The 10950-nt window shown below is 45.3% G+C and overlaps 1 long non-coding RNA gene across 1 annotated transcript; it reads right to left on the reverse strand.

The window, feature by feature from the left end:
- Positions 1-232: 232 nt before the first annotated feature.
- Positions 233-7519, reverse strand: LOC123328640. The gene is made up of 4 exons (XR_006543610.2): positions 7458-7519; positions 6151-6247; positions 2232-2268; positions 233-545 (listed from the first exon to the last, which is right to left on the reverse strand). It is a non-coding gene; the product is annotated as an uncharacterized LOC123328640 (long non-coding RNA).
- Between the last annotated feature and the right edge of the window lie 3431 nt (positions 7520-10950).

Below are 10950 nucleotides of genomic sequence, written 5' to 3' on the forward strand. Positions count from 1 at the left end.
TATCATCAAACAGAAGTGATGCGATGCTGAGGGAGATACTGAGACTCCCAAAGAATAAATAAGTCAGGACATTGATTTGAATATTACCGAGGGAAAGACCAAAAACATTTAAAGGGGAATAAAGAGATTAGTGATCAGCCAATGGCTCAAATGTGGTCTCCCGTAGCACGCACACAACTTGTATCGATTGCGACGAGGTTTCTGGAAACAAAAGCAATTTACCAGAAGAATAGTACACGAGTCAGAGATGTTTATGTGAAGAGAGCCTCATCTGAAATCTGTCCGGGGCTCTGCTCTCACCATCCAGTTACTCAGTGAGGGCGGGAGTAGCTTACATAAGCAAACTGGCCTCCGATGGGGCGAGCACAGGAAGATTTGATTTCACCGTTTCTGTGAGCGAGCAGGATCAGAAGCTATTCTGAGCGGCCTCAAAGGAAAAGCGCCAGAAATCATAAATAAAGAAGAAGTCAAGCGTGTCCAGTGGCCATATCAAATGTGACATTCCGGCAGAATGTGTGAACATGGTGTCTTTCAAGCTGCTGATTCTTTAAAAAAAAAAAAAGAAAATACCTTAATTCCCAGTGACAATAGCATTCGCTGCAGTTAAAACCTAACAGAAGGCAAAGCAATGTGGGGCATAAAGAAAAAAGTAACACTTGGAGGAATGCAACATTCAGCCTTTCATTTAACAGACATTTATTTTCGATACCTTCTCTCTGCCTGTCCTTCTGGCCCCACTGTTCTCAAGTCAGTTGCCCTTCTTCATTTTTCCCCGTACTTTTTTTATTGCTCCCTGACCATACATTATTATATGTTTATTTGCTTATGGCCTGTGATGGCTAATTTCATGTGTCAGTGTGACTGGGTCATGGGGTGCCCAGGTATTTGGTCACATGTTTTCCTGGGTGTGCCTGCAACAGTGTTTTTGGAGGAGATGAACATTTGAATCAATGGACTTTAAGTAAAGCAGGTTGTTCTCCCTAATGTGGGTGGCCCTCATCCAGTCAATGAAGAGCCGAGTAGAAGAAGAGACAGAGGAAGAGGGAAATCTGCCTCCCTGACTGTTTGAGCGAGGACTTTGGCTTTTTCTGCCCTCAGGCTGGAATCTACGCCATATGGTCTACTGAATTTCAGGCCTTTGGGCTCAGGCTGGAATTATATCACAGGCTTTCCTGGGTCTCCAGTTTGACAAATGCAGACTTGAGGGGTTTTTAACCTCTATAATTGTATGAGCCAGTTAGTACAGTAAATCACTTGCTATAAATACAGATAGAGATGATAGAGACAGAGGTATATCCCGTTGGTTCTGTTTCTCTGGTGAACCCTAATACATGGCCCATCTCCCCTTGGAATATAAGTTATCTCACTTCCAGGTGATGGCTCCAGCCTCCTAATTCATCTCTCTGGTTCTCTTTTTGCCTCCTCCTCAATTTGTTTTTCACCAACTGGAAGGTTATTCTCCTGCTTTAAGTCACCAGGGTTTCCTCTGGGGTCCAGAGGGCCAAAGAGTAGACAGCAGGCCAGGCTCCCTGTTCTGGAGGCCTGACATCTGGCAGCTACAGATGGACACGCTTTCTGACCGGCTCTCTGAACTCAAGTGACTTGACTTTTCTCAGGTGCCCTCATGTCTCAGGGATGCTTACCCCTCTGATCACTCTCTTATCTACCTGTCTGCCAAACTGGGCCTCTCTGCTCCTTGCCTCCCTCCAAGAAGGTAGGAGTCACACGAGTCCAGCTCAGGCTCCTCAACAGGTCAGCCTTGACCCTAAAGCCTGGTAACAAACTCAAGCATATACTCAGCTCACTCGCTGGCACACTGAAAGTGCTCAAAGGTGGGTAGCACTTATTTGCTGCTACTGCTGCTGCTAAGTCGCTCCAGTCGTGTCTGACTCTGTGCGACCCCATAGACGGCAGCCCACCAGGCTGTCCCTGGGATTCTCCAGGCAAGAATGCCAGAGTGGGTTGCCACTTCCTCCTCCAATGAATGAAAGTGAAAAGTGAAAGTGAAGTCACTCAGTCGTATCCGACTCCTAGCGACCCCATGGACTGCAGCCTACCAGGCTCCTCCGTCCATGGGATTTTCCAGGCAAGAGTACTGGAGTGGGTTGCCATTGCCTTCTCCAGCACTTAATAGCAGCTTTATTGAGATTATAATTCACACACCACAAAATTCACCCTTTAAAGTGTGAAATTCAGTGATATACTCAGAGTCGTGCAACCATTACCATTACCTGTTTTCAGAACATTTTTATCACTGCCAAAGAAACCCTGTTAAAAAAAAAAAAAAGAAACCCTGTTACCATGAACAGTCCCCTGTTCTTTTGCCCTCTTTCCAGTCCCTGGTAACCACTAATCTGCTTGCTGTCTCCCTGGATTTACCTATTCTAGATATTTCATATAAAAAGAATCATACAACATGGGGTCTTTGGTGTTTGGCTTCTTTAATTTAGCATCATGTTTTAAAGACTTATCCATGTTGTGGTATGTCTCAGTCATTCAATCTTTTCTAATTGCCAAATATTATTCTATTGTATGGATAGATCACATTTTGTTTCTTCAGTCCCCATTTGACAGAGGTTGGGTTGTTTCTGCCTTTTGGCTATTACAAAAAATGCTTCTGCAAACATTCATGGATAAGTTTTTGTGTGGACAAATGTGTGGATGTGGGCAAGTACACAGTAGTGAAATTGCTGGATCATATGGTCACAAAGAATAGCAAGAAGAGATAAGAAAGCCTTCCTCAGCAATCAGTGCAAAGAAATAGAGGAAAACAACAGAATGGGAAAGACTAGAGATCTCTTCAAGAAAATTAGAGATACCAAGGAAACATTTCATGCAAAGATGGGGTCAATAAAGGGCAGAAATGGTACGGACCTAACAGAAGCAGAAGATATTAAGAAGAGGTGGCAAGAATACACAGAAGAACTGTACAAAAAAGATCTTCACGATCCAGATAATTACGATGATGTGATCACTGACCTAGAGCCAGACATCTTGGAATGTGAAGTCAAGCGGGCCTTAGAAAGCATCACTACGAACAAAACTAGTGGAGGTGATGGAATTCCAGTTGAGCTATTTCAAATCCTGAAAGATGATGCCGCGAAAGTGCTGCATTAAATATACCAGCAAATTTGGAAAACTCAGCAGTGGCCACAGGACTGGAAAAGGTCAGTTTTCAATCCAATCCCAAAGAAAGGCAATGCCAAAGAATGCTCAAACTACCGCACAATTGAACTCATCTCACATGCTAGTAAAGTAATGCTCAAGATTCTCTAAGCCAGGCTTCAGCAATACGTGAACTGTGAACTTCCTGATGTTCAAGCTGGTTTTAGAAAAGGCAGAGGAACCAGAGATCAAATTGCCAACATCCTCTGGATCATCGAAAAAGCAAGAGAGTTCCAGAAAAACATCTATTTCTGCTTTATTGACTATGCCAAAGCCTTTGACTGTGTGGATCACAATCAACTGTGGAAAATTCTGAAAGAGATGGGAATAACAGACCACCTGACCTGCCTCTTGAGAAATCTGTATGCAGGTCAGGAAGCAACAGTTAGAACTGGACATGGAACAACAGACTGGTTCCAAATAGGAAAAGGAGTACGTCAAGGCTGTATATTATCACCCTGTTTATTTAACTTCTATGCAGAGTACACATCATGAGAAACGCTGGGCTGGAAGAAGCACAAGCTGGAATGAAGATTGCTGGGAGAAATATCAATAACCTCAGATATGCAGATGACACCACCCTTACGGCAGAAAGTAAAGAGGAACTGAAGAGCCTCTTGATGAAAGTGAAAGTGGAGAGTGAAAAAATTGGCTTAAAGCTCAACATTCAGAAAACGAAGATCATGGCATCCGGCCCCATCACTTCATGGGAAATAGATGGGGAAACAGTGGAAACAGTGTCAGACTTTATTTTTCTGGCCTCCAAAATCACTGCAGATGGTGACTGCAGCCATGAAATTAAAAGACGCTTACTCCTTGGAAGAAGAGTTATGACCAACCTAGACTGCATATTCAAAAGCAGAGACATTACTTTGCCAACAAAGGTCCATCTAGTCAAGGCTATGGTTTTTCCTGTGGTCATGTATGGATGTGAGAGTTGGACTGTGAAGAAGGCTGAGCGCTGAAGAATTGATGCTTTTGAAATGTGGTGTTGGAGCAGACTCTTGAGAGTCCCTTGGACTGCAAGGAGATCCAACTAGTCCATCCTAAAGGAGATCAGTCCTGGGTGTTCATTGGAAGGAATGATGCTAAAGCTGAAACTCCAGTACTTTGGCCACCTCATGCGAAGAGTTGACTCATTGGAAAAGACTCTGATGCTGGGAGGGATTGGGGGCAGGAGGAGAAGGGGATGACAGAGGGTGAGATGGCTGGATGGCATCACTGACTCGATGGACGTGAGTCTGAGTGAACTCCGGGAGTTGGTGATGGACAGGGAGGCCTGGTGTGCTGCAATTCATGGGGTCACAAAGAGTCGGACACGACTAAGCGACTGAACTAACCATGGTCACAGTATATTTAATCATCTAAGGACATGCCAAACTGTTTTCAAAAGTAGTTGTAGCATTTTACATTCCCACCAGCCATGTAACAGGATTCTAATTTCTCCACATCCTCATCAACACTTGTTATTGTCTGTCTTTGTTTTACGTAACCTAGTGGCTGCTGCTGCTGCTACGTTGCTTCAGTTGTGTCCAACTCTGTGCAACCCCATAGATGGAAGCCCACCAGGCTCCCCCATCCCTGGGATTCTCTAGGAAGAATACTGGAGTGGGTTGCCATTTCCTTCTCCAATGCATGAAAGTGAAAAGTGAAAGTGAAGTCACTCAGTCGTGTCCGACTCTTTGCGACCCCATGGACTGCAGCCTACCAGGCTCTCCATCCATGGGATTTTCCAGGCAAGAGTACTGGAGTGGGATGCCATTGCCTTCTCCATCCTAGTGGACATAGTGCTTAATATTCATCGTGGGAACTGGGGTAAATGTTGTGTGCTCAAGAACCCACCCAGCCTCCCTGTTGCCCATCCTTCAAGATGCTGACCAATCTCAGTTGCCAGATTCCTACTTGGCTTCCACCTAGCATCTCTTTTCCTTTTCCTGGCTCCATCCCTCACTTTCTCATACATGGAGACACCCTTCTCTCTGTGCTATTGGTAGTTTTACCACCCCAAACTAGATAAACATCTAGAACCAGGTACAGCTACCTGCCTGAGGAATATGACTGCTGTCTGGACCTTCCAGGGTTTGAAACCAGTGTTCTTGGTATGGACTCCAGCCCACACTGAGCCCAAGTACTCTGTCCCTTTAGATACCACAAGAGGAGACAGAGTTAGCTCTGATTAAGGTCAGTTCAAGATACAGTTAATGAGGGACTTCCCTGGGGGTCCAGTGGCTAAAACTCTGTGCTCCCAATGCAGGGAGGGCCCAAGTTCGATTCATGACCAGGGAACTAGATCCCACATGCTGCAACTAAAGATCCTGCATGCTGCAACTTAGACCTGGTGTAGCCAAATAAATATTAAAAAAAAAATAATAAGTGGAATTTCCCTAGGTAGTCCAGTGGCAAAAAATCCACCTGCCAATGTGGGGGACACAGGTTTGACTCCTGGTTGGGGAACTAAGATTCCACATGCGACTGGGCAACTAAGCCCATATACCACAAGTACTGAGCCCATGTGCCCAGAGCCTGTCCTCTTCAAGAAGAGAAGCCACTGCCATGAGAAGCCCACACACTGCAACGAAGGGTAGCATCTGCTCAACACAACTAGAGAAAGCTCCGACAGAGCAGTGAAGACCCAACACAGCCCTCCCACCCAAACAATAATATAAAAAATACAGAACCTACACAACAACGTATTTACAAAAAAAAATCTTTAAAACAAAATACAGTCAACGATGCATGGCAACAGTGGTAACACTGGCCAGCATTTATTTATTTGGCGTTCCCCATCGGCCTGGCACTGAGCTAAGCACTAACACACATGCTTTTTGTCAATCTTTATGACAGTCTTGTGAAGGAATACAGTTTTTCCCATTTTACTGATGAGGAAATTCTGTTGAGAGGACGAATCACTTGCTCAAGGATACACAACGTGCAAACACTACAACGTAAGCCATGGGTCATCCGAGGCAGAATCTGAACGCTTACCTGGTATGTTGCACCTCCCGACGCTTTGGAGATGAGCGAGGTGCAGTCCTGCTCTCCAGTTCCAGGTACCAAACTCGGGAGGAGTTTCCTATTGATGCTGTATGTAACAAGTTAACAGAAACCGAGTTATACACAAACTCCAAACAACACAAATTAATTATCTTATAGTTCTGGGGGGTCCAAGTTCCCTGTGGGTCTTAACGGGCTAGAATGAAGATGTGGGCCGGGCAGGGCGGCATTCTTTCTGGAGGCTCTGGGAGTGAATCCCTTTTCTCATCTCTAGTCTCTCTAGGCTGCCTGTGCTCCCCTACTTGTGGCTCCTTCCTCCATCTTCAAAGCCAGCAACTTTTTTTGACCTTTGGTTTTCCAATAATCTCTCTAGGATGGCCACTTTGGCTCTAAATTTGAGAAGTTCTAAGACTTTGCAACCCTATGGTTTGTTTGTTGTTTTTTTTTAAATTGAGCTCACCCGAGGACCAGAATGGGCCAAAGCTACCAAAATGTTCTCAGCCCTTATCAAAAATGCGAAAGTGTCTTGACACACGCTACAACATGGATGAACCTTGAAAACATTATGCTAAATGAAAGGCCACATATGGTATGATTCCATTTCTATGAAATCTCCAGAGTAGGCAAATCTATACAGACAGAAAGTAGACACACGATTGCCAAGGGTTGGAGAAGTTGAGGGGAAATAGTAAGGGACTAGTAGGTACAGGGTTTCTTTATGGAGTGATGAAAATATTCTGGTTAGTGGTGATGGTTGCACAACTGTGAGTATACCACTGAACTGTATACTATAAAAGGATGAATTTTGTGGTATTACAATAGGAAAAAACATATCTGACTCCATATTGGATGTTTCTTTTACTTTAATCTTTGTATTCTATTGCTTTTGCTGCAAGTTAATCACCAAAGGCATGTTGTCTGTAAGCTTAAATTATACATAATTGCCCGTCTCTGGGAACCCTGCCACCCAGGTAATGAGTGTTAAGCTAAAACATCATTGTTTAACTTCTGACCAGGCCCACCTGTGCAGGGTGGCAAGAGGGAAGAAATCAACACATCGCCTACAGTGTCTAACTGGAACCAGGATTTTACTCGCTCCCCTCCTAGAATTCTAACACAGAGACGATGGCTCTTTGGGATATTTATCCACCATCTTCTTGGTCTACTGGCTTCCCAAATAAAAATAAAGTTGCTTTTCCTTGCTCCAACAACCCCTCTGTCCATTTACTGGTGAGCAGTATAAGCTTCAGCAAAGCGCAGCCGCTGCTCCTTACCTTGGACGAGGGGTATCTCCTCACCTTTGCCCTTCCTGACCTTCAACTTGGGATAGCTCCTCTACGCCCTCCTGCTCCCGCGCAGCCACGGCTCCTTGGGCGTGGGTTGGTCCTCCTGGCGGCCGCCCCTGGCCTCGGGCGTGGCCTTGGGCATGGGGTTGGTCCTCCTGGCTGCCGCCCCTGACCCTCAGACACGGGGTAACTCCTCTCGGCCGGCCCCCCTGACCTCGGACGCCGGGTAGCTCCTCTCCGCTGTTCCTGCGCCGTCGCAGTCTGGCACTCTCGGCTGCTGCCCCTGACCTTGATGGTCAAGCTGGTTTTAGAAAAGGCAGAGGAACCACAGATCAAATTGCCAGCATCCGCTGGATCATGGAAAAAGCAAGAGAGTTCCAGAAAAACATCTATTTCTGCTTTATTGACTATGTCAAAGCCTTTGATTGTGTGGATCACAATAAACTGTGGAAAATTCTGAAATAGATGGGAATACCAGACCACCTGACCTGCCTCTTGAGAAATCTGTATGCAGGTCAGGAAGCAACAGTTAGAACTGGACATGGAACAACAGACTGGTTCCAAATAGGAAAAGGAGTACGTCAAGGCTGTATATTGTCACCCTGCTTATTTAACTTCTATGCAGAGTACATCATGAGAAACGCTGGGCTGGAAGAAGCACAAGCTGGAATGAAGATTGCTGGGAGAAATATCAATAACCTCAGATATGCAGATGACACCACCCTTATGGCAGAAAGTGAAGAGGAACTGAAGAGCCTCTTGATGAAAGTGAAAGTGGAGAGTGAAAAAGTTGGCTTAAAGCTCAACATTCAGAAAACGAAGATCATGGCATCCGGCCCCAACACTTCATGGGAAATAGACGGGGAAACAGTGGAAACAGTGTCAGACTTTATTTTTTTGGGCTCCAAAATCACTGCAGATGGTGACTGCAGTCATGAAATTAAAAGACGCTTACTTCTTGGAAGGAAAGTTATGACAACCTAGATAGCATATTCAAAAGCAGAGACATTACTTTGCCAACAAAGGTCCATCTAGTCAAGGCTATGGTTTTTCCTGTGGTCATGTATGAATGTGAGAGCTGGACTGTGAAGAAGGCTGAGCACCAAAGAATTGATGCTTTTGAACTGTGGTGTTGGAGCAGACTCTTGAGAGTCCCTTGGACTGCAAGGAGATCCAACCAGTCCATTCTAAAAGAGATCAGCCCTGGGATTTCTTTGGAAGGAATGATGCTAAAGCTGAAACTCCAGTACTTTGGCCACCTCATGCGAAGAGTTGACTCATTGGAAGAGACTCTGATGCTGGGAGGGATTGGGGGCAGGAGGAGAAGGGGACGACAGAGGGTGAGATGGCTGGATGGCATCACTGACTCGATGGACGTGAGTCTGGGTGAACTCCAGGAGTTGGTGATGGACAGGGAGGCCTGGTGTGCTGTGATTATGGGGTCGCAAAGAGTCGGACACGACTGAGCTACTGAATTGAACTGAAGTATAAGCTTATTTGTGAGTTACATCTCAATAAGGCTTTAAAAAATGTGATAAGTGTAAAAGGTGTTCTTGGGACACAAGGTCTCTTAGTCAAATCTGGGCTTTGGGAAAGGCTCTCCAGAGGATGCAATGGAAGATGAGTTAGTGTCAAATGAAGGAAGATAGAAAGAGCATGTAGGCAGAGGGAGCATGGAGGTGTGAATAAGTATGGCCTGTTGATGAGCCTTGTTAGATGAATGGACAGATGGATGGACAGACAAGTGAATGAATGAATAGTGGAGGGAGGGTAGATGAATGGAGGTGGGTCAGTGGATGCAGTGGCAACTTAGGCATGCATAACCTAATGATCTTATCTTATCCAACAGTTATCTCAGCATTTATGGCTTACTCCCTTGATGTTTGGGTCAGGAATTTAGGGAATGTCAAAGATGAAAGACACAGTATGGCCCCTGGGGAGTCTGCAGTCCTGAGTGCAGAGTTGTGGAGCCACATTACTCTTGGTAGGGGACTTCCCAGGAGAGCCACCAATGGTTACAGTTAGGGGACAGACAGAAGGAGGAACTAGAGAAGAAGGTGGAATCAGAGAGCCAGGCAGGAACCAGCCTGGGGCAGCCTCACCAATCAGCCCTGCAGGGAAAAAGAAGCCATGGAACAGGATACCATCAAGGTGGCATGTCCTCTGGGGAGGGCCCTAGCATCAGACTTAGGAGACCTACATCCTTGTCCCCTTTCTGCATTTTAATCCCTAGACTGAAATGACTACAGGCTGGACACTAACTCTCTCTGGACTCCACTTCCTTGTCTGTTTGATAACAAACTCACCACTTCACGGCAAAAGGGAGGAGAAAAAGTGGAAGCACTGACAGATTTTATTTTCTCAGGCTCCAAAATCACTGCGGACAGTGACTGCAGCCATGAAATTAAAAGACACTTGCTCCTTGGAAGAAAAGCTATGACAAACCTAGATAATGTATAGGAGAGACATCACTTTGCCCACAAAGGTCCATATAGTTAAAGCTATGATTTTTCAAGTAGTCATGTATGGGTGTGAGAGTTGGACCATAAAGAAGGCTGAGGACTGAAGAATTGATGCTGTTGAATTGTGATGTTGGAGAAGACTCTTGTGAGTCCCTTGGACTGCAAGGATATTAAGCCCATCAGTCCTAAAGGAAATCAACCTTGAATATTCATTGGAAGGACTGATGTTGAAGCTCCAGTATTTTGGTCACCTGATGCAAAGAGCTGATTTATAAGAAAAGACCCTGATGCTGGGAAAAATTGAAGGCAATAGGAGAAGGTGGTGGCAGAGGATGAGATAGATAGCATCACCGACTCAATAAATATGAATTTGAGCAAACTCGGGGAGACAGTGGAGGACGGAGGAACCTGGCGTGGTGCAGTCCACAGGGTCACAAAGAGTCAGATACTACTGAGCGACGGAACAATACATGAATGATGATGAATGTGAGCTTGAAAGTTTCAAAGGCCCTTCGGTGAAATGGAGTTGGTGGGGTTTTGAGACTCAGCAAAGCAAGGGCAGAAACATCATTTCCAATCAGTGCCAGGCAGTGTGGTACAGAGGAAAGAGCATAACCTCTGGCCTTGGATAGTACTGAACTCTCATCCAGCCTCACCCCTTACTAGATTCAACATCTTGGGCTAGCGCCGTAACTTTCCAAGCCTAACTTCCCTCATTTGTGCAACAAGGTTATTAATGCTTATCTCGCAGAGTTCTTGGGAAGCCTTAAGTAAACTGAAAACTGTATGGACAGCACTCGACATTTATCAATTTTTTAAAAATGTTAGTTCCCATCCCTTGATTTTATCTCTCTGCTTAGTGCACATATTTTAGGTCTTAATCTGCACCCTGTTCCCTCTTCCTCCGAGAAGACCCAGCACCAGGGTTGAGCCCCGGGAGCCATGAGTATTACATAACCCTGGTCCCTTGGTCATAGTTGATTGGACTCTGCTGGGCGCCTGTATCAGTGACACATTTGAGAGCCAAGTTTACTTGAGTAAAC

The sequence above is a fragment of the Bubalus bubalis genome, chromosome 12 (genome assembly GCF_019923935.1).
Source record: "Bubalus bubalis isolate 160015118507 breed Murrah chromosome 12, NDDB_SH_1, whole genome shotgun sequence".
In the NCBI taxonomy this organism is placed as follows: domain Eukaryota; kingdom Metazoa; phylum Chordata; class Mammalia; order Artiodactyla; family Bovidae; genus Bubalus; species Bubalus bubalis.